Source organism: Panthera leo, chromosome A2 (assembly GCF_018350215.1).
Source record: "Panthera leo isolate Ple1 chromosome A2, P.leo_Ple1_pat1.1, whole genome shotgun sequence".
NCBI lineage: Eukaryota > Metazoa > Chordata > Mammalia > Carnivora > Felidae > Panthera > Panthera leo.
The window spans coordinates 98,653,097-98,679,366 of NC_056680.1; the positions used below are offsets into that span (position 1 = coordinate 98,653,097).

At 35.8% G+C, this 26,270-nt stretch overlaps 1 pseudogene; it reads left to right on the plus strand.

The window, feature by feature from the left end:
- Positions 1-7,877: 7,877 nt before the first annotated feature.
- On the plus strand, positions 7,878-9,540 carry LOC122213175 (annotated as a pseudogene).
- The last annotated feature ends 16,730 nt before the right edge of the window (positions 9,541-26,270 follow it).

The window sequence follows — 26,270 nt, forward strand, 5'->3', positions numbered from 1 at the left end:
TAGACAACTATCAACACCATCAACAGAGTTTACATAAATTGTGGTAAATGTAGGTGTAACTCTGTTAGGAGGAAATTTGAAAGGGTGGGGTAAACTAAACCATATGTAATTTTCAGCAATGGAAATAAAGCAGGGGAAATGTAGAAAGGATGAGATTTAGAAACTGTTTGGGATATAGTTTATAGAACATCTCTTATTTCATATAAATCTATAGCTCCATGTTCACATTTTCATTCTTTCTGGACTTTTAAATTTTATTCACTTTCCCCTGAAACAGATCTTTAAGGTCTTTAAGAAAAGTGAACTATAATTATGAAGTCAGACTCTGAACATGTGCAGCTAGCTCTAAACCCTGCTGTGATCTATTTTTTTTTTAAATTGTGGTAAGAGCACTTAATATATCTACCTTTTTACATTTTTATTATTTATTTTTGAGAGAGAGACAGAGTCAGAGAGTGAGTGGGGGAGGGGCAGGGAGAGAGTGAGAGACAGAATCCAAAGCAGGTTCCAGGCTTTGAGCTGTCAGCACAGAGCCTGACATAGGGTTTGAACCCACAAACCGTGAGATCCTGACCTGAGCCAAAGTCAAATGCTTAACAGAGCCACCCAGGTACCCCTACCCTCTTACATTTTGAACACATAATACATTACTGTTAACTATAGGCATGATGCTATACAGAGGATCTCTAGAACTTACTCATTTTGTATAACTGAACTTTATAGCCATTTAACAGCAATTCCCCCATTGCCCTCTCCTCCCAGCCCCTGGAAATCACCTTTCTATTTTCTGTTTTTACGAGTTTGACTATTTTATATACCTCATGTAAGTGGAATCATGTAAGGGCAATATTTGTCCTTCTGTGAGTGTCTTATTTTATTATTATAATGTCCTCCAGGTTCATCCATGTTGTTTAATATGTCAGAATTTCTTTCTTTTTTTAAGGCTGAGTAATATTCTATCCATTTATCTGTCAATGGGAATTTAGGTTGTTTCTGTATCTTGGCTATTGTGAATAATGCTGCAGAGTAAACATGGGAATCCAGATATCATTTTGAGATCCTGATTTCAGTTCTTTTGAATAAATTCCCAGAATTGGGATTGCTGGTTCATATAGTAGTTCTACTCGTAATTTTTGGGAAATCTTCATACTGTGTTCTATAGTGGCTACACCATTTTACGTTCCCAAAAACAGTATGTAAGGGTTACGGTTCTCCATATCCTTGCCAATATATGTTGTTGTTATTATTTTTATTATTACTATTATTATAGCCATCCTGACAAATGTGAGGCGATATCTCATTGCGGGTTTTTTTGTTTGTTTGTTTTGTTTTGTTTTGTTTTTTGCATTTCCTTGATGATTCAGGATGTTGAGTATCTTTTCAGATACCTATTAGTTATTTGTATGTTTTCTTTGGAGAAATGTCTATTGAAATTCTTTGCCCATTTTTTAATTGGGTTGTTTGTTTGTTTGTTTGCTATTGAATTGTAGGAGTTCCATATGTATTTTGGAGATTAACCCTTTATTACCTTTATTAGTTACATTATAGTTTGCACATATTTTCTCCCATTCTGTAAGTTGCCTTTTCACTTGATTGTTTATTTCCCTGTGCAGAATTTTTTAGTTTAATTTAGTCCCACTAGTTTATTTTTGCTTTTGTTGCTTGTGCTTTTGGTATCATGTCCAAGAAATTAGTGCCTAGACTAATGTCTTGAAGCTCTTCCCTATGTTTTCGCCTAGGAGTTTTACAACTTCAGGTCTTACATTTCAATATTCCATTTACTTTGAGTTGATTTTTGCACATGATATATGTTTAATGGTTTGATTTGTGGGGAGTGGGTAAAAACAAAATGAAATATAAGAACATTTCCTTTTAAAAAGATAAAATTTGAAAATATGTCATTTGTGAAATAAAGGGATATTTTTTCATTCTCTTTTCTCAAAATTACTTAACGTTTATGGATTTTATTCTAAACCTACATGATGGACAGATGCCACATGCAGACACAGTCCCTCCCCTCTCAGAGTTTATATCCTAGTAGCTTCCATCAGTCCAACTGGAATAAAGCAAAAATTTGTTTGGAGCAAATATTTGAGACTAGCTGTGTTTCTAAACTTTAATGTGCATTCAGACCACTGGTGACCTCATTAAAATGCAGCTTTTGAATCAGTCTATCTAGGGCCTGAAATTCTACATCTTTAAAACAATTTTTTTAAGTTTTATTTATGTATTTATTTTGAGAGGGAGAGAGAGAGAGAGAGAGAGAGAGAGTGAGCGCATGAGCAGAGAGAGGGAGAGAGAGAATCCCAAGCAGGCTCCACACTGTCAGGGCAGAGCCTGAGGCAGGGCTCAAACTCATAAACTGTGAGATCATGACCTGAGCCGAAATCAAGAGTTGGATGCTTAACTGACTGAGCCACCCAGGTGCCCCTGAAATTCTACATTTTTAACAAGCTTTCAGATTGCTGTTCTGGACACTAAGTTTTAAGAAGCAAGGGTTAGATGAAATGGAAGAGAAAATATCCGAGTTTCTGAACATTGATCCAGCTAACAACATTGCATGACTAGTCTATAACTTGTGGCTCCTTTAACAGTGTAGGGGAGAAAAGACTTTCACTCTTCTACTAGGTTCAATAGCTGAGTCTATAAAATGAATTGACAACAGGTAGATTAACAGGAGAAAAGGTAATTTATTAATTTTTAATATTATGTTTATTAGGACATCACAGAGGGAAAAAAAGTGAATACTCAAAGAAGTGGTGAGATTTGAGAACTTATATGCCATCTTTAACAGAGGAAGGAGAGGATATAGGCAACTTAGGGGACAGTAAATTATTTTTAGGGAAAATGAATGGGCCGTTAGAAGAATAGATGGGAGATATAATAGTTTGTGACAAAGTTTGTCTGGCTGTGGTGTTGACTTCTGGTCTCCTCCCAATGGTAGGAGTCAATCCCAGGGAGGGAATTTATGACAATTGAATTACTTTTGAAGGCTCTTTTTTTATGAAGCTGAGGGAAGTTCAGAGAAAGCCTCTCCCTGCATTTGTTGTTTTCCAAGTGCCTTCACCTCAAAATAATCACTATACCAAAGTGGCATGTTTTGGGGTAGCATATCCAGAACTCCTTCAACAGCCATACTAAATTTTAAAATGCTTGCTTCTTACTATTGGAACTTTACCTCTGAAATTTTCTTGCTCCTTAAACATTAGGAAGCTTATCTCCTAGAGGGATATATATCTGTGAGCAACTCACACATCTTTATTAATATTATTATCTATACTCAATGATTGGTTCTGGACTTTGGAAAGAATTACAATCCCAATAAAAGAAGATTTCTTGGTTCTTTTAACATGACAAAATGCTTGGATAAATAAAAATGTGAAAACTTATAATTGCAAAATAACTCTAAAATATCTAGATCTCATTGTAGGGCAATTAATAATGAATAAAGAAGTGGTTATATAAAATCCAAATACTAATAATGGTAAGTACTTAATCTACCCAAAGGAAAAGCCCAGCCAAAATACTCATCTTGCACCAAAATACATGTTCAAAAATCGATATTTGCATGCCGAAGTCTTGTTTGAAAAGGCGATTATGGTCTCACAAGTAAATCATAAGAATTTTAAAAATTTTGTAAATGCTGTATTTATATGACAGACAAGAACCACTCTGAAGGAATCATTATGGTTTGGGAAATGATATGCAATTTCAAAATCATCTAAATCATTTCAATTGCCTGTATTTACATTTATATAATGGGTATTTATAATGGTGATTATTTTAGAACTTACCTTGTTTTCCAGGATCTCACATTGGTTTCTATGGGAACAAGAATGGCTCTAAAGAGGAGCATTTTAAGAACTCTTTTCACATTCAGTGACTGCTAACTGAACTGCAAATTCTGTTTGTTAACGGTTTTTAACTCTTAAATTTTAACACAGAAATAAAAGTTGGGCATTCTAGCTTCATAAATCATTTTAAATAATAAAAACTATTTTTATGAAACATCTGGCACATTGAAACATTAGAAAATAAAATAACTAGCTTTAGGAGCTAATAATTTGTTCACTTTATTAAATTCATTAGTGATTAATCCATATTGGCCTTGTGCTTTCTCTTATGTAAAGAAAACATATCTGATATATTGTTTCAATACATTTTCTCTGCTGTTGATGTGTGTATATATGCTTTCTTACTTTTGTAAAAATTCCTTTAAAAAGCAGTATAAAATGTTATGCATTTAAAGTTTTCCTCTGCCAATGCCTCACCCATCCTGTGCTATTATTTACCCTAGTACCATGTTATACCTTTACCATGTTCTCACACCAGCTGGAACTTATTTTTAGTATTTTTTGAAACAAGCTCATAAGTCTTCAAGTTTCATTTTTTCTTTTTCTTGGAATAGATTTTTAGATCATAAAAAGCCCAATGTGTAACTTATGTTACATTTGTGCAGTTTACTATATTTAATATTTCCTTACATTTCATGTTTTCCCATAAACTTTATTTTTTTAATTCCCTGGAGAAATGATATTTCAGTATATTTTTATTTAATTCCCTCTCAAAGTAATTAAAACCCACTAAAAATAAGAGAAGCCTATTTCAGAAAAGAGTGCTAAAACTAAATTTTTGTTATGCCCAAACTATAAAAGATGCCGGTTGAAAGCACATGGCATCTTATAACCAGCTTATGTAATAGCTACTCCAGTTATTGGTGACATATAATCTGCGTCTTAAATCCAAAAAGTGCAGGTTGATGGCAGAGTGCCAGACAAAGTGGAATAAGCGAGATTGTTTTTTACCTTCTTGGACTGGTGGTTTTCTGCTGTCAACAGTGTTGCCCTGGCCGTGGTCAGGATTGCTAGAGACTAGTGACAGTTTGAGCAGTGAAGCAACTGGCATTGTGTGACCAAGAGACTATCCTATAAGATGCTGACTTGGTGTAAACTCCAAGAGATGTATTTTTCTTTCATAAATACATTTTTCACTCAGATTTGATTGTATGAAATAAATTAGGGATTATTACACTTCAAAAAAAGTGAAGATAAATAAATGGGAAACATGTAACCAAATATTTTGGGGAAATGATTAATTGGCTCTTTTTTCTAAAAGTTGATTTTCAAGTGAAGCAGAAAACAAGCTGAAAGGTAAAAGCAAGTACTATGTTAATCTTCATAAGAGAAATATTTATAAAGTATTCTTATCTGAAAGTGAGGACAATGATGGTTAGGGCTACTAAAAGTAGGGTCCATGAACCATTGCCCATTTGGGAAAAGATAAATATAAAAACTGACTCTTCCTATTTCATTGAACCCTGTGATTTTGTATTTTGAAAAAATCAGTCCATGGCATTTGAAAATTTTTGAAAGCTGCCCTTTACTACAATTAGTTTGAGCTGCATTGATCTAGCATAAATTACTATAAACCAGAAAAAAAAGAGTGCCATTTGAACTTCATAGTATTGACAATAATTTATTCCATGTGATTCTGAAAGCTAGGAAGTGAAAGGTTTTTATCTCTGAAAGATCTCTCTTTAGCCCTAATATAACATCTTTATTTTCATAAGATTACAGCAAAGCAGGCTGAAGCCAATATTCTCTCCTTTTGCAGATGGAAAAACAAAAGTACAAAGGGCTTAAGTGAGATGTCTGATATTACACAATTATCATCAAAATTTTAAAGTCAAGGGAAGAGCATTGCATAGAACTTGTTTAATAGTCTGATGAATAAAATAAAAACACCCTAGGTTGATTATGGCAGCAAATTGGATATATTTGCAATTCCTTATGGTAGATGGCAGTGCTTTGTCTTAAGGTTTCAGAAGGAAAAGCATTATGTTACAGTCATTCAATGGATGACTAGTAAAACTACACATACTAAATAAAAAGGTAAGGAGTTTGAAAGAATTCACTAAGCAAAACCAAAATTGAAGAGAATGAAGGTAGGAATGCATGCATAGTTGGCTAAAGAACTGATATAGCAGAAATATAAGTCCACACTTCTTTGAAAGATATAAAATCCCACAAGAGAAAAGGCTTGACATCTTGGACACATAGAAATAAAATGAAAATAGAAAGGGAGAGTTTAGACATACACTAGGAATTTTTGTTAGTTGTTGAGAGTATTAGGTTAGTTGAGTGGGTGCCCAAAGGAATCTCTGAGGACATTTAAAACCTCATTGAACAAAGCCGTGGACATTGTATTGTGCAGAGCAAGACTTCAATGGCAAGGGGGATGGACTGGATCAACCATGAGGTCTTTTTCAGCTCTAATTTCTAGTATCCCATAGCTCTGTGAAGAATAGTTGCTAAATTGCTTGATCAACCCAGACAAACAAAACTCAACACAAGAATAAAACTCCAGACAAAACAATAAAGTTAGCCAAAATCGAAACACGCCCCTCCAAAAAGAAAAACAAAAACCCTAAATCTTGCATCATACACCAAAGACGACAAATTCAGACTCCTGGCAACCTGCCCAGAGAAATGAATTCCAGAGACAGGACCCTTCAGGGAGCAAGCCCAACTAGAAGGCTGGGAGAGTTCAGCTTCACAGTTAGGCTTGCAAAACCTTCCAGCTGATCTTAATACTAGAGCAGGCTTAAAAAGTGAAAAGGAAAAGAAATTAAAGAATCTGGTCTATGAGTGAACTATTCATTCAACAAAGATTTGTGGAGTGCCTGCTGTAAGCCAATCACTACTCTAGGGTAGGGTACATCAGTGAACAAAACAGACAAGATCTCTGTTCTTGTGAAACTTACATTCTAGCACAATGAACAATAAACAACACAGGATGGTGTATCATAAGAAGTAATGAGTGCTAAGTGGGGTAAAAAGATGAGGGACAGGGGGTGGAATCCCAGCGGGTGACTGTATTTAATAATGCAACTGGGGTAGAACTCATGGAGGAGAGACATCTGAGCAAGACTGGAAGTGAAAGGAGGTAGCCAGGTGAATTTTGGGGGAAGAACATTAAGTATAGGAGGAAAGTCAGAGCAAACCTGGTGTGTCTGAGGAACGGGAAGGAGGCTAGTGTGGCTGGAGGGGAGTGAGCATAAAGAAAACCATAGAGTGAGTCAAGGAAGCCTAGGTTGTTAACACGACCTTGTCTTTTACTCCATCTGAGTTAACTACCCACAATATCTTGCTTCTAGGATTCTAGGAACTCAGTAAGAAACTAATTCATTCCAGGTATCAAATTTCCTAGGAAACCATTCCACCCATATATCAATAGTGTTTCTGCAGGTTACTTAAGTCTGTAAGTTTTACTAATGTCAGCATTATCCAGGGATGTGGGTCCTTAATGTAAAAGTATGTCCTATAATTACTGCTACTGAGAATGAGGAAGACTCATCAATATTGAAACTCTGGATATTTGCTTCCATTTATTCTTAGACCAGCAATAAAAAAATCCAAACAAAATTGCATTTGTGATCTTTGTACGATATTTACACATATATGAACTATGTCTTCTGTCACAGAAAATAAACCCTTAATATTGGCAATTCTGTTACAGGCTCATGTTCTTGAAATCTAATCTTTACTAGGGACTTGATAAATATTTAAACATAAGGAAAAGCATAAATCAATTTAGAAGACAAAAAGTGGATTTTGCTTTTGAGAAGTAAAGACAATATGAAAGGAATTATTAGATGTTTTCAGATATTTGAAAAAAAAATTGTAATAAAATTAAAAGTTAAGTTAGAAAATCACTTTCAATGTTCATTCATTAATTGAAAAAAAGTGTGATGAGTGCCTGCAATGTGCCTAGCAAGTTTTCTAGATTCTATGGATACAAGAATGAACAAGAACAAACAATACACAAAGGTCTGCAGTCTACTATGTTATTCCAGTAAGATTCTCCTCAAGGAGGACAAGGAATGGGTCCCCATTACCAAGCTGGGCTACCTGGTCAAGGACATGAAGATCAATTCCCTGGAGGAAATCTCTGTCTTCTCCCTGCCCATCAATCATTGACTTTTTCCTGGGGGCTTCCCTCAAGGATGAGGTATTGAAGATTATACCTGTGCAAAAGCAGACCCATGCTGGCCAGCTGATCAGGTTCAGGGCATTTGTTGCTATCAGAGATTACAATGGACATATCGGTCTGGGTGTTAACTGCTCTGAGGAGGTAGCCACTGCCATCTGTGGGGCCATCATCGTGGCCAAGCTTTCCATTGTCCTTGTGCAAGGAGGCTACTCAGGGAACAAGATCAGCAAGCCCCACACTGTCCCATGACCACTGTGGGTCTGTGCTGGTGTGCCTCATCCTTGCCCCTCGAGGCACTGGCATTGTCTCAGCCCCTGTGCCCAAGAAGCTACTGATGATGGCCGGTATGGACGACTGCTATACCTCAGCGAGGGGCTGCACTGCCACCCTGGGCAACCTTGCCAAGGCCACTTTTGATGCCATTTCCAAGACCTACCCCTGACCTCTGGAAAGAGACTGTGTTCACCAAGTCTCCTTATCAGGAATTTACTGACCATCTTGTAAAGATCCACACCAGAGTCTCCATGCAGAGGACCCAGGCTTCAGCTGTAAGAAAAATAAAGTGAATTAAAGCTTAAAAAAAAAATCTTCTCAGGCAGTTCACCAGATAATTCCTGTGTAATAATATGCAATTGAGGACATGGATTCAAAGCTCATCTGCAACCCAACATCACCTTTTAAGATGGAATATGTTAGTAAAGGATGCTCTATGCTTGTCCCCACCTCATCAGTCCACTCTTTGAATATCCTCAAAGACTACATGCTGAATTTTTTTTAGGAACTTTAGGTAAGGAAAAGAGCATAGCATTTGAGTAAGAGCTGTGTTGTCCAGTATACCAGCCACCAGCCACGGGTAACTACTGAGCAATTGAAATGTGGCTAGTTCAGATTGAGACGTGCTCTAAGTATAAAACACACTGGATTTTGATGGCTCAGTTTGAAAAAGAAAGTGTAAGCTATCCAAAAACTTTGTGTTGATTACATATTGAAATGCTAATATTTTTAACACATTGAGTTAAATAACATATGTTATTAATTTATCATTTCTTTTTACTTTTTTTTATGTGGCTACTAGAAAACTTATATCTGTGACTCAGTTTCCCCAAGTGAGGGGATCTACATTTGTTTCCTATATCAGCTCAGTACTGTTACATAACAGAAGCTGATTCTTATTGAGTACTCAGCTCACTGAGTGGCAAACTCTCTTCCAAGCAAGTTACTTGTGTTTAAACATTTATCCTCATAATAACCCTGTGAAGAACGATTTCTCTGGATGAATAATTTGAGGCACTGAAAGGTCAAGAAACTTGCCAAAGGCTATACATCTAGTGACCAGGAGAGCAATAAGGCTTTAAAGCTATAACTAACCCAGTGACTCTCAATCCTGAGTGTCATCAGAATTACCTGCAGAGCTTGTTAAAACGCAGATTGCTGAGCTCCTCCTTCGAAAGTTCTGACTCCTTTGACCTGGGGAGTAACCTGAGAATGTGCATTGCTAACAAGCTTCCAGGTGATTTTGATGCTGCTGATTTGCAAACCACATTTTGAGAACCATTAGTCTAATAAAGTCCTCAGCATTTTTGAACCATTGTTTCTTTACCTTAAAGTGTGGATATTCCATATACCTACCTCACAAACCATGAAATTCACCATTTTAAAGGCTGCAACTCCAGGGTTTTGGTATATTCAGTTTTGCAACTATCATTGCTATCCAGTTCCAAAATGTTTCCATCACTCCAAAAAGAAACCCAATATCCATTAGCAGTCTCCATTACCCCTTCCCCCAGGTCCTGGTAACCACTAATCACCTTCTTTATGGATTTGCCTATTATGGACATTTCATGCAAATTGAAAATATAATATGTGGTCTTTTGTGTCTGGCTTCTTTCACTTAGCATAAGGTTTTCAAGGTTCATCCATGTTATAACATGTATGGATACTTAATTCCATTTTATGGTCAAATAATATAAAATTATATGGGCATACCACATTTTGTTTATCCATTTATCAGTTGATGCACATTTTGGTTGTTTCCACTTTTTGGTTATTATGAACTTGTGTGGATTTGTTTTCATTTTTTCATGGGATATAACTGGGAATGAGTTCAGCAGGAGTGGAATTGCTGACTCCTATAGTGTCTCTATATTTAACATTTTGAAGAACTATCAAACTATTTCCAAAGCATTGCACCATTTTACATTACCATTGGCAATGTATGAGGGTTCCAGTTTTTCCATAACCTTGACAACACTTGTCATTGTCTGTCATTTTGATTATAGCCATCCCAATGGGTGTGAAGTAGTGTCTCATTAGGGTTTTGATTTGCATTGCTGTATGACTAATGATGTTTAGTTTTTCAAGTGCTATTGGACATTTATATATCTTCTTTGGAGAAATGCCTATCCAAATCTTTGCCCATGTTTAAACTGGGTTGTCTTTTTATTGTTGAGGTATAAGAATTCTTTATGTATTCTGGGTACAAGTCCCTTATTGGATATATGACTTGCAATTTCTCCCATTCTGTGGGTTGCCTTTTCACTTTCTCAACAGTGTCCATTGAAGCAAAAAGCTTTTAATCTTGTAATTTATATATTTTAAACTGTATATATTTAAGTGTACAACATGATGATTTGGTATACATATAGACTGTGAAATGATTACTGCAATTAAGCTAATTAACATATCATCTCACATAGTTACAATTAAAAAGTTTTTAAGCTTGGGGTGCCTGGGCAGCTCAGTCCATTAAACATCTGACTGTTGGTTTCGGCTCAGGTCATGATCTCATGGTTTCTTGATTTCCAGCCCGGCGTTGGACTCTGTGCTGGTAGTGCAGAGCTTGCTTGGGATTTTCCCTCTCTCCATCTCTCTCTGCCCCTCCCCTATTCACGTTGTCTCTGTCTCTCTCAAATAAATAAACTTAAAAAAATTTTTTTTCGATGAAATCCAATTTATCTGTTTTTCCTTTTATCACTTGTGCTTTTAGGTTACGTCTAGAAACAATTGCATAATCCAAGGTCATGAAGATTCAGGTCAGTAATCCATTTTGAGTTAATTTTTATACATGGTGTGAAATAAGGGTCCAATTTTATTCTTTATCATATCCAGTTATCCCAATCACAGGATCCTTTCAAAATTTAGGTAAAAATACTTCAGAGGCTATATTAATTATAGTGTGTTTATTAATAATAATTACAATACGATTTCCCCACTCTGCATGCTTCTCTGCTATTCTGTCAAAGATTTGTAAACACTCCTATTTAGAACAAAACAAATGTCCATTGAATTAAAACCTCAAGTCAGTAGGGCTCCTGGGTGGCTCAGTGGGTTGAGTGGCTGACTTTGGCTCAGGTCATGATCTCATGGTTCATGAACCACATCAGGCTCACTGCTGTCAGCACAGAGCCTGCCTTGGATCCTCTGTTCCCCTCTCTCTGCTCCTCCCCTACCACACTCTCTCCTTCAAACATGAATAAACATTTAAAAATAAAACCTCAAGTCAGTAATGACTGAACACAAGATTGGCAATTGTTCAATTACACTCCTTCATTTACTGTTATGTATTAAAGTGCCAAGATCCCTACCATTATGTCAACCTATATTAATTCCCCCATTCACATATATAGGATGAGGAACAAAGGAATGTATATCCTATATGATTCTCCTTTGCGATTTTATAATACCATTTTGCTCTCGTTTGTGCTTATGGTACCTAGTCACTGATGATATAACTACAAATTTGAAATGTGGTGAGTTAATTGCTGTATGCAATTGTAATAATTGGATATACAAAACAGACCAAAATAAGATGAATGCTAGAACATTTTTTTTTTTAAAAGGAGAGAAAAAAAGGCAAGTCCTACTGTGGGACTGACAGCAATTAATATACATAGGCACTTTTTTCCCATTGGAAGTCAGCTAAATGGAACGTAGAAGACATTGTTCAAAGGTTGTAAGAGGGTTGCATTGAGGGTGAAGATACAGAAAGTGTGGGTACATATGGCATCCAGAAAGATGGGAATTATAAAGAATTTGGGGGCATGTCTGTAAACTAAGGGCCCCCAGACTAGTGACAGGAATATTTAGGCTCCTGGGCAGATATAAGTCTGTGGTGCCATAATTGTAAGGGGAAGTTTCCTCAAGCTGTTTCAGCTTAAAAAATGTTCTCTTTGCTTTATTCCCTACTTCCATAGTCATTAGGCCTGTGTCTGTCCTTGGTTCAATTCTGAGGTCAGTATCTAGAGAAAAAAAATTAATGTTCTTAGTGTTATAAATTAATAAAGTTTTCTAGTGACTTTATCGAACATAAGCCTAAACTCTGTCAGATGAAGCTCTGGATCTAAATGAGGAAAAAAACCCTAGACTAGCATTGAGTCCAAGCAACATTGCTGAGTAGAGAGATGATAATGAAATTAGAAACCAAGCCACAGAGCCTTCTGCATTTGTTTCAGAATCACATATATATTCAATAAAATTCTGGTGAGTTACCCTCATGAGTCAAATGATAGAAGTAAAATTTGAAGTCAAGTTCTTCTTTTTGAGTATATTGACTGAATAACTCCTTAGCATTCAAAGAATTTTGGATAGGGATGTAAGTATCTCAGTATGTTTAAGGAGGTAGTAATTCCTTAAATACCCATTCCTGTGAAAATGCCCACTACATTTGGTAACATTTAGTTGAAAGTTTCTGAAAAATAAACATTACCCCTAGATAGGAAATAAAAGTTTATTTCTTTCAAACTTCACCCTTATGAACAAGAACTGAATACCAATGGGTGTTATCCCACAACTTCAGACTAGGGATTATGACTGGAAGACTTTTATATAATTTATTGTTTTGTTTTTGTTTTTGTTTTTGTTTTACAACTTCCCCCATGCTTACTACATTCTTTTCTTTTCTGGTGTCAGCATTCCTATAGTACTTTGGTCTAAACTTCTAAAGCAGAAATGGTGTGCATGTCCATACTGTTAACAACTAAGTACTAGAGAGTACATGATCCACTCACAGCCAGTCTTGGAGATGAGAAAAAAGAGGAATCTCTAGGGATAGATGCAGTAGGCACAGCAATAAAGAGAAAAGGAATGCAGGCTATGAAATTCAGTCTTACAACTTTAAAGTCATGTGGTGAATTTATGTTCCATAAAATTCTTGTTAGTAACTACCATGAGTCATAAGTCTAATCACATGAGTTCCATGGGCCTACTTGAGGGAATAAAAGGAGCAGTTGGAAATAACCTTAGGTCAGAGACTGGACCCCACAGAAGAGTAGCCTCTCTATCTCCTGTTGGTCCCACCAGGTGAGATTCTCTTGAATTAAGCAATGATAGCATAAACCATAACAACAACAGACACCACAGAAGTGGTGACCATACCCCACTCTAGCTACCTAGATTCTGGTATAGACCTAATCATGTCTCTTTTCAAAACCTGCAGTTGCCTTTGCTGTCTTGTGACTTCCTTTGATTACATGTGAGGTTGTTTCTACACTCACACCTGTGACTGAATTGAATGGCTGATTGCCTCACTCCAGTTCACATTACCTGACTAGATCAAGCAATGGTGTGTCAACTCCAAGGGCTCAGGGATGGTGAGCAGAGCAAAGCAAGCACAGATATGAAAACCAGCACATAGGGTCTTATGAAAAGCATGAATTTTTAGGATATTAGAGAAGCAAGCTATAGTTAGCTTACTTCTGAATTCTGGGGCTGATTCCAAGCAAAGCAAAATTCCCCATATCCTGGGCAGAGCAAGTCTGTACATGTGGTGGCCTTGATGTCTTCTCCCTAGGCAATCACTTCTCTTACCTTAGAACAGCACAGTCAGGTTGCCAAGGACTTTCCCCCTCACATCGAGGGGCTGATTCATGAAACAGTGACTTGCTGGGTTATACTGTGTCTTGGATTTTAAAAACTGAGCAGGAGCCAGGGTGTGGACTGTCTATGCAATTCTGTCCTCAACTTGTGTCAGCATGTTTTGGTATTTAAGCCAAGTTTAAGTGCATCTGATTTGTGTGAAGAAAATTCAACAAAGGAATAAAATCATTATAGTCATATTCATTGACAGGAAAGTCAAATATTCTGGTCAGTGGGTGAAATGGATCATTGATTATTTTTAAAAAGCTCTGATATTATAACTTTAGCCCTAAAGTAATTCTCTTTTAGGCACTATTTATCTGTTTCATTTCACTAAACTATATAAGCCTCCCATGAAGTAGAATTTTATCTATTTTACAAATGGAAAAATGACTTTTTAAAGATCATAATTAATCAATGATAAGCTAAAGAAAAATAGCCCTGAGTTTCTTCATCTCTGTTCATGATAGCAAGGGAAAAGTAATTTTTTACACTTCCATGATAAACACATTTACTGTGAACTTAAAAAATGCTATTTTTCCTGTGTGCTTGCAATTAAAAAAAAATAACCATGAGGGGCACCTAGTTGGCTTAGTCAGTTGAGCATTCGACTTCGGCTCAGGTCATGATCTGGCGGTTCATGAGTTTGAGCCCCACAACAGGCTCACTGATGTCAGCCTGTCAGAGCAGAGCCCAGTTTGGGTCCTCTGTCCCCCTCTCTCTGCCCCTCCTCCACTTGTGCTCTCCCAAAAATAAATATTTATTTATTTAGAATATTCTAAAATATTAGAAAAAATTTAACAAAATAACAAAACCATGAAAATGGGAGGAGAATATATATTTTAAGGAATTTATTCAAAGCAAAATTCTATTTACATAATCTTTCATTTTAGCTATTTTTCTAATAAACTTTATTTTCTAGAACAGTTTTAGAGTTATAGAAAAATTATGAGGATAGTATGGAGAATCCCATATAACCCACAACTAGTTTCCTCTGTCATTAACATCTTACCTTAGTATGGTATATTTGTCACAATTAATGAACCGATATCAATATATTGTTTTTAATTAAAGTCTGTACTCTACTTAGATTTTTTTAGTTTTACCCAATGTCCTTTTTTCTGTTCCAGGATATCATCCAGGATATCATATTACATTTAATCATTTCTCCTTAAGCCTCTATTGACAGTGACAATTTTTTAGACTTTCTTGGTTTTTGATGACCTTGACAGGTTTGAGGAGTACTTTTGGTTTTAGCTATATCTATATTAGCTATCTTGTAAAATGTCCCTCTAATGAGATTTTTCTAATTTTTTTCTCAATTGGATGGAAGTTACCATCTTTGGAAGCAAGACCACAGACATAAAGTGCCAATTTAATCCCATGATTTATCACTGTTGATAATCACCTTGACTACCTGGCTGAAGTAGTTTTTGTCAGGTTACATGCTCTTTTGATATTTTACTTAGTCATACAAAATGTTCTCTTCATTAAAAATTACTAACTTTAATTTTAAACATAATTTACCCAAGTAGCAATAAAATTAGAACTAGCTATCACTGAACAGGTTACAGTACATAAGAGATGACATTGCATATTTAGGAGAGTGACAAGAAAAGGAATTACACAACAGAAAAACTAGTTTAGTGAGTCTTAAAGTTCATCATCTACACAATTCCTATGGAGCTTGTTGATACTATCAGTTCTTCCCTGACATATTTTACTTTGCAAAACATGTTGCAATCACTCTTTGGTTATCCGCCGCCCCCCCCCCCACCCCCCCAAAAGATTCCTGATGAGGAAGCAAAGTAGGCTTCCTTCACTTATTTTCAACAAATGAAGGAAGAGCTTTGGAATCAGAGAGATTTGTGTTTGATTTTTAACTCAGCCACTTTCTACTTACTCTGTGCTCTTTGGAAAACTTTTCAGAGCACCTTGTCCATAAAAGGGGGCAGCGGCCATTTTGTATAAGAACACAAAAGGAATAAATGTGAAGTAGGTTGAGCAAGGAAGTATGGATTACTACAAGGTGGAGAATATGAATTCCATAGCTCTATATACATCCATAAACATGCTTGTTCTTAGTGCCCAGATGCTTTATGGCACAGCAGAAAATACAAAGCAGATATTTTGCTAAGGCCTCAGGGTGTAGTGGAGAGACTCAAGCCCACTAAGTAATAATGTAATCATCTCCGAGTCAGGTGAACAACATTTCCAGAGCTCAGGATTTGGAGTCAAAAGACGTGGATTTATATCCTGAGTCTTTCACTTTCTACTGTATGGTATCATAAATGTTACTTAACATCTCTTAGCCGTAGTGTACTGTCTATGAGTATAATGTGGGGATTAAATGAAAGTATCTAGTACATCAGCGAATATTAATCACAACTGAATTTTAATCAACTTTGGAGAAGCTAAAAGTCAACTTGCCTATGGAATAACTAGCAGAAAGCGGCAGCGCATTCTTAGCTACACTTTCAGTAGAGGAATTGGGCTCTCAGTGTCCTCAAAGCCCATTATTTTGACATTTTGTTTAAGGCTAGTTCTTTATTTGACTCAGTTATTTTAGGCAGGAATGTTTTCAAAAGACCTAAGTGATGTTATTAACAAATGGGTTACATCTTCTCTTCGCAGAGTTAAGCCTCTAATTATACCTTGAGCTGATTTATTAGTACTACAGGCTTAAACATTTCCTAACTATTAAGACTGACTAGAGACTCAGGATGACTATCCACATGCAAGGGATCTAAATGGCAAAAACACCACAGAGGAAGAGGTGATACAGGGTGGGTGAGTCACAAGGAAAAGCTCAGAGAAAGGTATTAATTAGAGTAATAGGAAATTATAACAAGTAAAATATGGGTTAAGTATCAGTGAATTTCCCTTAAGGACATATTTCCTATGATAGGAGGGAAGAGTCTTCTAAAGAAGGTGATTAAAACCTCCAAGCGTAAGACTTTTAAAACGAGACTGAACAGAGTCCTTATGAACATACCAAAGAGAAGAATCCTGTGCTGGTGGGGGTATGGAATAGGGGTTGGTAAGTGATCTAACAGCCTTTTGCACTGCTAAAAGCCTTGAGTCGCTGATCTACCCAGTAATTGAACGCATTGTAAACCATCAAGCACACTGTCCCCTCCCTTGAGTGTATAGCTGTCATTCCTATGGATGCTATTTTCTTTTGGGGCAACATTCCAATATCAGTGATATTAACATAAAAACTCCATGTCTGTCTTTGTTTTTAAGATGCAATATGTATATTTTGACCATTCTTCCAGCAAAGGAAATTTTATTTCTCCAGATGTAAATGATTATTAATTTCATTTTCCTTAAAAGGAATATAAATTTTTATTGAATGTAAAACTGACTTTTTGGAGTTAATTCTTTCATTTCTTGTTTGGTAGAACACTATTAGTGTAGCAACATCAAATGAGTAAGGTTGAGCTGCAAGTCTCAGGAACACTATCACTGGATATGTATTTAAGGAATGAGGAATTGTTAACTATCAGTGTTCTAAGTCGAGTAAGGAGAAAGTACACATATACCCATAGTCTTACCTTCAGCAACTTTGTACCCCACCCCTGGTATCCACAACTGGGCTGATCTGGATCTCAGGCAACTTTGGGCCATAGCACTCCTCCTAGGCCCATTCCAACTTGAACTTACTTCCACTCACCAGCAGGACACTTATAAGTGTTCACCTATGTGGAGTGATTCAGGGGTGCTAGGAAGGACCTCCTTATCTGCCTACTTGATGATATCTACAACAAACATCATTCTTTAATTAGCATCAAGGTGTGGTGTGCACCCCCCCTCCCCCGCTTTATTGTCCACCTCTGCATCCTGCTCTGCACTACTTTCCACTTCTCCATATCTCCTCTTTTCCCTCTCTGGCTCCCCAAACTAGTGGCACTGCTCTTTGCCTTGTACCCTCATTTCATTTTAGTAGCCAAGACCTGTTAAATCCACTTCTAGGTATCTCTGAAATAATCTGCTTTCTCCACTACTATAGTTTGATCCACACTCATCTCTCACCTGGATTATTACAACAACCTTCTGAACTGGACTTAGTTCTCTTCTCTTTTTTTTTTTTTCTAATTTTATTTAAATTGCAGTTAGTTAACATACAGTGCTATATTGATTTCAGGAGTAGAATTCAATGATTCATCACTTACATACAATACCCAGCAGTCATTACAACAGGTGCCCTCCTTAGTACTCATCACCCATATAGCCCATTCTCCCACCACCTCCCTCCATTAACCCTCCATTTTGTCTCTACTGTTAAGAATCTCTTATGGTTTGTTTCCTCTCTCTTTTCCCCCCTCCCATATACGTTCATCTGTTTTGTTTCTTAAATTCCACGTATGAGTGTTGCTTCTCTTCTTATCTCCCTTTAATCCATGGTCCACAAAGCAGCCAAAGTGATCTTTTTAACACACTAATTAATCTGTGTTAAAAAATTTAAAACAGGAGAGGATATGGAGAAAAAAGAACACTTGTGTACTTGTGTGTACGATCTAGCAATTTCACTTCTGGAATTCTGTATCCAAAGGAAACAAATACACTAACTCAAAAAGACACCTGCACCCACATACTCATTGAAACATTATTTACAATGGCCAAGACATAAAAACAAACTAAATGTCCATCAGTGGATGAATGGATAAAGAAAATGATATAGGCATATTACATATTATTATTATATTAGGTCATATTATACTATATTATTACATATATATTATATATTTATAACATTTATAAATAATTTATAAGTATAATAAAATTTATAATATATATATAAATACTGTTATATATGTAATCATAATATATAGATGTATAATATATGAAAATGGAATGCAGGCATAAAAAAGGAAATCTTGCCATTTGCAATAGCATGGATGGACCTTGAGGTCATTATAAGTGAAATAAGTCAAAGAAAGACAAATACCATATGATCACACTTATATGTGGAATTAAAAAATGAAGTCACAAATATCAATAACAGATTGGTGTTTGCCAGCAGTAAGTGGGTGGTTGTGAGACATGAAATGGGTGAAAGGGGTCAAAAGGTACCAACTGCCAAATAGAAAATAAACAGGACATAGAGATGTGATGTACAGAATGGTGACTATAGTTAATAACGCCATATTGTGTATTTAAAAATTACTGAGAGTGGATGTTGAAAGTTCTCATCATAAGAAAAAAATTGCAACTATGTATGGTGATGGATGTTAAGTAGATTCGTGGTGATCATTCCATAATATATACAAATATTGAATCATTATGTTGTACACCTAAAACTACTGTGTTATATTTCAATTATATCTCAAATGAAACAAAACAAAAAAACTAAACACTAATCTGATTATGTCATGTCCCTGCTTAAGCATGCTACTTCCTTGCTGACTTCAGTTTCGTATTCCTTATACATGGCTTTCCTCTCTAGCCTTATTTCCTTCCTCTCTCTGTCTCACATTCAATGCCACAGCCATGCAGGATTGTGGGCAGCACTTCAAATATGCTGGATCTTTCTTCCTTTCTTAGTTCCTTCTACTGTTAATGCTTTCTACTAATCCCTTTTCAGCTGAATAACTCTCACTTACCACATAGACTTAACTCTAGAGAACTTGTCCTCTAAGTCTTTTCATAGTCTCCCAAGATAGGAATTAAATGCTCCTCATATGCATTTCTGTGTCCTCTGTGTTCACCTCTCTACAGCTCTATCACCTTACTATATCCGAAGAGATTGTCAACCAGCATGTTGGACAGGGACTAGGAAATGTTTTTTTACCTAATATATTTATTGACTTTTATTTATATTTATTTCATTATTTTTTTTATTTAAGTACAATAGACATACAGTATCCTATTAGTTTCAGATGTATATCATAGTGATTCAATTTTTATACATTATGAAATGATCTTCACAATAAGTCTAGTAACTCTCACCATTCAAAATTATATTATTAACTATATTCCCTATGTTGTACATTATTATATCCCATGACTTACTTATTTTATAACTGCAAATTTGTCCCTATTAATCTCTTTCACCTACTTTGTCCTCTCCCCAGCCCCTGCTCCAACTGGTAACCAAGAATTTGTTTCCTGTATCTGTAAGTCTGTTTTTTTTTTCATTTGTTTTGTTTTTTAGATTCTACATGTAAGTGAAATCATGTATTTGTCTTTCTCTGACTGACTTATTTCACTTAACATAATACCCTTTAGATTCATCCATGTTGTTGCAAATAGCAAGATTTTATTCTTTTTTATAGCTGAGTGGTACTCCATTGTGTTGGGTGCGTGTATGTATATATATATATATATATATATATATATATATATATCCATCCATTTGTTGAGGGAAACTTAATTTCCTTCCATATCTTGACTATTGTAGTGATGCTACAATGTGCGTATATCTCTTCAAATGAGTGTTTTTGTTGTCTTTGGATAAATATCCAAAAGTGGAATGGCTGGATTATATGGTAGTTCTAGTTTTAGTTTTTTTGAGGAAACTCTATACTGTTTTCCATAGTGGCTGCACCAATGTACATTTCTACCAACAGTGTGTGTACAAGGGTTCTATTTTCTTCACCTCCTTGCCAACACTTGCTATTTTTTGTCTTTTTGATAATAGCCCTTCTAACAAATGTAAGGCTGTATCTCATTGTGCTTTTGATTTGCATTTTCATCATTATTATGGATGTTGAGCATCTTTTCATGTGTCTGTTGGCCATCAGGTCTTCTTTGGAAACAATGTCTGTTCAGGTCTTCTGCCCATTGTTTAGTTAAGTTGTGTGATATTAAGTTGTGTAAGTTCTTTACATATTTTGTTATATTAAGCCATTACAGATGTATGATTTGCAAATATTTTAGTTTTTTAGCCTTTTAGTTTTGTTGATGGTTTCCTTCACTATACAAAATATTTTTAATTTTACATAATCTCATTTATTTTTGCTTTTATTGGCCTTGCCTTGAGGAGACTGGACTAAAAATAAATTGCTAATATGTTTAAGAGCTTAAACCTATCTTTTCCTCTAGGAGTTTTATGGTTTCAGGTCCTACATTCAAGTCTTTAACTAATTTTGAATTTGTTTTTGTTTATGGTGTAAGATGGTGATTCAGTTTTATTCTTTTGCATGTAGCTGTAGCTGTCCACTATTCTCAGCACCATTTATTGAAGAGAATGTCTTTTCCCCCATTTGTCATAGATTAATTGACCATATATGTATGGGTTTACTTCTGTGCTCTCTATTCTATTTTACTGATCTTTATATTTGCTTTTGGGCTACTACCATACTGTTTTGATTACTATAGCTTCATAATATAGTTTGAAATCAGGGAGTCTGGTATATCTCCAGCTTTGTTCTTTTTTATCAAGATTGCTTTGGCTCTTCAGGGTCTTTTGTGGTTTCATATAAATTTTAGAGGATTCTTTGTTCTAGTTCTGTGAAAAATATGTCATTGGTATTTTCATGGGGATGGCACTGAATCTGTAGGTTGCTTTGGGTAATATGGATATTTTAACAATGTGAATTCTTCCATTCTGTGAGCATGGAATAGTATTCTATTTGTATTGGCTTCAGTTTCTTTCATCGATGTCTTATAGTTTCAGTGTATGGGTCTTCATCTCCTTGGTTAAATTTATTCCTTGGTATTTTATTCTTTTTGATGCAATTGTACATGAGATTGTTTTCCTAAATTGTCTTTCTAACAGTATATTATTAGTGTATAGAAATGCAACTGATTTCTCTATGTTAGTTTTGTGTCCTGTGACTTTACTGGATTAATTTATTAGTTCTAATAACTTTTTGGTGGAGTCCTTTGGATTTTCTCTGTATAATATTATGTCATCTACAAAGACAGTTTTACTTCTTCCTTTTCAATTTGGGTGACTTTTGTTTATTTTTCTTGCCTAATTGCTATGGTTAAGACATCTTATCTAAGTTGAATAGAAGTGGTGAGAATGGGCATCCTTGTCTTGTTCCTCACCTTAGAGGAAAAGTTTTCAGCTTTTCATTGTTGAGCATGATGTTGGTTGTGGATTTGTCATAATGATCTTTATTATGTTGAAGTACATTCCTTCTGTATCCACTTTGTTGAAAGTTTTTATCATAAATCAATGTTGAATTTTGTCACATGCTCTTTCTGCATCTATTGATGTAATCGTACATGGTTTTTATGCTTTGTTTTGTTAATGTGATGTAGAATGTTGATTGATGTGCATATGTTGAACCATTCTTGCATCCATAGAATAAATCCCACTCGATATATTTGTTTTACTAATGTTTTGTTGAGAATTTTTGTATCTACATTCATCAGGGATATTGGCCTATAATTTTCTTTTTGTGGTGTCTTTATCTGCTTTTTATATCACGGTAATGCTGCCCTCAAAGTATTCCTTCCTCTTCAATTTTTTGGAATAATTCAAAAAAGATAGGTACTAACTCTTTATGTCTGGTAAAATTCATCTATGAAGTGAATGGTCTGGTTCTGGGCTTTTGTTTCTTAGGAATTTTTAAATTACTGATTCAATTTTATCACTTGTAATCAGTCTATTCAGGTTTTCTATTTCTTTGTGATTCAGTCTTGGAAGGTTGGGTGTTTCTATGACTTTATCCATTTCTTCTAGGTTATCCAATTTGTTATCATATAGGGACTGGGTGTTTTTCCCTATGGTATCTCCAGCACTTACTATAATGCCAGGCAATGTTTGGTAAAAGGGATATAAATTGGGGAAAATTACCTAGGGAATTTTGTGGAGAAGATGAAATTAGGACTGGGGAAAACAAGGTGGCATTTGTGGTGGGAGGAACTGTATGAACAAAAGTACCTAGATGAGGATGTTCATAATATATTGGAGAGCCTAGCTTTATCAGAGTGGAGGATATGTGTTGAGGAAATGGAGAATAGCCAAATCATGAAGGGTTTTGAAAGACAGGAAGAAGACTTTAGACAAAGTACAGCTGGAAATTGAGATCCATTCATGATTTTAGAAGAGATGAATGACATGATAAAAGTGCTGTTTAAGGAAGACTAATCTGGAAAATATACATAGTAGGCATTGGACAAGGGTGATTCTACAATCATCAAGAGTGGCTAAGAGGTTGATATATCAAAATATGTAAATAAGGGGATAAGGTAAGTTAAATTACAATTCCAAAAATTCACTTCCTCTCTCTTCCACCGTACCACTCTCACCCCTTGACTCTGGACTTGATGTTGTAACCTGTTTTGGCTGCTAGAATGTTAGTATGACTCAAGAAGCACTTGTGTGATTGGACTTAATTCTGCTGTCATCAAGAGAAGAACATGTCTTGGCTAGTCTATACAGACTATAGAGAGATTGTTAGGAAGCAGTTGAGCCCCAAATAACCCCTGTCAGCCTACAAACACATGATAAATACTAAATAATTGTTTTAAGCCATTGAGTTTTGGCATGTTTGTTATGCAGCAATAGTAACTGAAACAGAGGATAAGGACAGGGGATAAGGATGTGATAGTGGTATAGAAAGAAGGAAGGGAATGATTATGACATACTTTTGAAGGATAAATTAATTGGCTGAAATAGGTTCTGGTCATAATGAAATAGATTTAGATGTTAAAGAATGCAGAAGAATAGCCTCATAAACCTTCTTTCTTTATTGAATAAATTGAGACTATCTGAATAAGAAATTCTGAAGTAAATGAATAACATTATTATTCTTAAGAAGGAGTTACTTAGGTATATTCTTTCTCTTCTCTTTCTCTTATTTTTCTATTCATCGAGTGTTCACTTTGTGCATTTGCATTTGCAACAGTCCTTATTTGGTAAAAGCCTTCTTTTGGAAAGTGTACCAGTCAGTTAATTATCTACTTAGGAGGGAAGATGATGTCATAGGAAACCACTTATTCTTGTGAATTTACATAAACATAGAATACAAATAAAATAACATTTTTTGAATAGTCCTTTGCACATTTTTACTTTGGGAGAAAATAAAAATTGTCGATTTCTGGTAATATTTTTCTTTTGTAGACTATAGATATTTTGGAATGATTAATCCAGCTGTCTTTACTCAATTGTCTGACTTGCTTCTGGCAAGAAGCATGTTAATGGAAGAAATCAGAGGGGACATTACAATTAGAAGAGCAAAGAACCATATACTGCTTTGCTTATAAGAATCACCTATTGTTGTTGGGGAAATTGCATTGCAGTATTTTAATTTGGAAGTCAAATCAGGCATCCTCGTCTAGACATAATCCTCTGACTACAGAGGAAAGTGCTTCTCTGTCCCTCCACCAAACTTCCTGCTGCAAATCCGCTTTTACCTGCACCCCACTGTGTGGATTCCTATTGCTGTGGGCAAGCAGCGTCTGATCATTTCACATGCAGAGAAAGAGGTCAGTCAGGAATGAGGGAAAGAGGAGTGGGGAGAGGAGAGGAAAAAAAGAGGAAAATGAATGATAAATTCTCTGCAGAGTTACTGGAGGTTAATAATATGACTGAGGTATATGTAGTTATCAAGGCCTGTCATACTGTCTTACCCTGGCTATGTTCTTTCTAAAAGCTACATACCTTGGCACAAAACTGCCACCTCAAGTCTGTGAAATACCTTCTTCTATCATTGTAAAGCTACAACTTTCTGGGTGAAAACTCAGCCTTAATATATTTCTGGGCTGACATGTTTTCTTAGACACATTTTATAAGTGAGGACTAGGATACCAGACAATACTTGGCTGGTCCTGTCAAGAGAGAAAGGGAAAAAAGAGAACCTCAACCTCTTTCTTAAAAGAGAAAGACAAAAGTTTGAGGGATCCTAGAAGCTGACATTGAAGATCCTGGGAGACAGAAAGAGGTTAGGTCCAGGTATGAGGTGCATGACAGTTCAAAGCAAGGGGCCATTCTGTGCTCTGGATCAATCGATGGGGAAGAGCTCTCTAGCTTGGGTGAAGAGTGATAAAAGCAAAGCAAGCAAGCAAACAAACAAACAAAACCCATACATGCAGAAGGCTAACCCTTAAGAATTTATCACATTCTCTTCCCTTTTCCTTTCAATACCGTGTGAAATAGGTGATTGTAGTTCAGAGAGGTAGTTTTTGATAAATGGTAGGCCAAGGTATAGGAAGGTTTCAAAGCCAGCTGCCTAGTTGGTGGGGAGGAAAACAAGTGGAATGAGTGATAGACAGTGAATTATAACATCAGAGACCTTGTTCTACAAGGAGAATCCCCTCCCCAATACCAAAAACATTCTGATGGTGCTAGACAGGGCCTAGGCTTTTTGCTGCTTCAGTTTGGAAACATTACCAGCCAAAGTAGACGTTTTCTGAGGTGTAAGCACTGTAAAAAAAGACAAACTGAACAACCTGTACTAGATGAAGCACCTTTAATGTACCAGATGGAAGAAAAAATTTTTTAAGCATAATAAAGATTTTTCAAAGAAATAAGAGAGATTATTAGGAACACAAAACAGACACAAATCATTGTAAGAATGAATATAGCAGTGAAAGAAACTGGGCATCAAAACATGAGACTTGAAATAAAGAAGGAACTCAACAAAACTGAAAATAAATTAGTAAGCTGGAAGATGAGCTGGAGAACTCTCCTAGAAAGGAACAGGCAAGAAAATATAAAAGGAAAGATAAGAGGGAACAAATAGAGGAAGGAAGTCTTGCCGTTTGTAACAATATGGATGTACCTTTAGATTATAATGCTCAGTGAAATAAGTCTGACAGAGAAAGTGAAATACTGTATGATATCACTTATATGTGGAATCTAAAAAAGCCAAATTCATAGAAACAGTAAAAGGGTGGTTGCCAAGACCTGAAAGTGACAGAAAGGAGGAAATATTGGTCAAAGGGTATAAACTTCCAGTTATAAGATGAATAAGTTCTGGGATGTAATATACAACGTGGTGACTACAGTTAACAGTACCTTATATACTTAAGTTACTGAGAGTAGATCTAAAATGTCTTCAACACACACAAAAAAGGTAGTTATGTGAGGTGATGGATATGTTACCTAACCTTACTGTGGTAATCATTTTATAATATATCAATGTATCAAATCATCATGTCCATCTTTTTTTTTTTTTTACTTTTTATTTAAATTTTAGTTAGTTAACAAACAGTGCAATACTGGTTTCAGGAGTAAAATTCAGTGATTCATCACTTACATACACACCCCAGTGCTCATTATAACAAGTCCCCTCCTTAGTACCCATCACCCATCTAACCCATCCCCCACCTTCATTAACCCTCAGTTTGTTTTCTGTTGTTAAGAGCCTCTTGTGATTTGTTTCCCTCTCTCCTCTCCCCCCCCCCCCCCCGCTGTTCCCATATGTTCATCTGTTTTGTTTCTTAAATTCCATATGTGAAGTGTCCATCTTAAACTTATACAATGTTATACGTCAATTATATCTCAATAAAACTAGAAAATATAA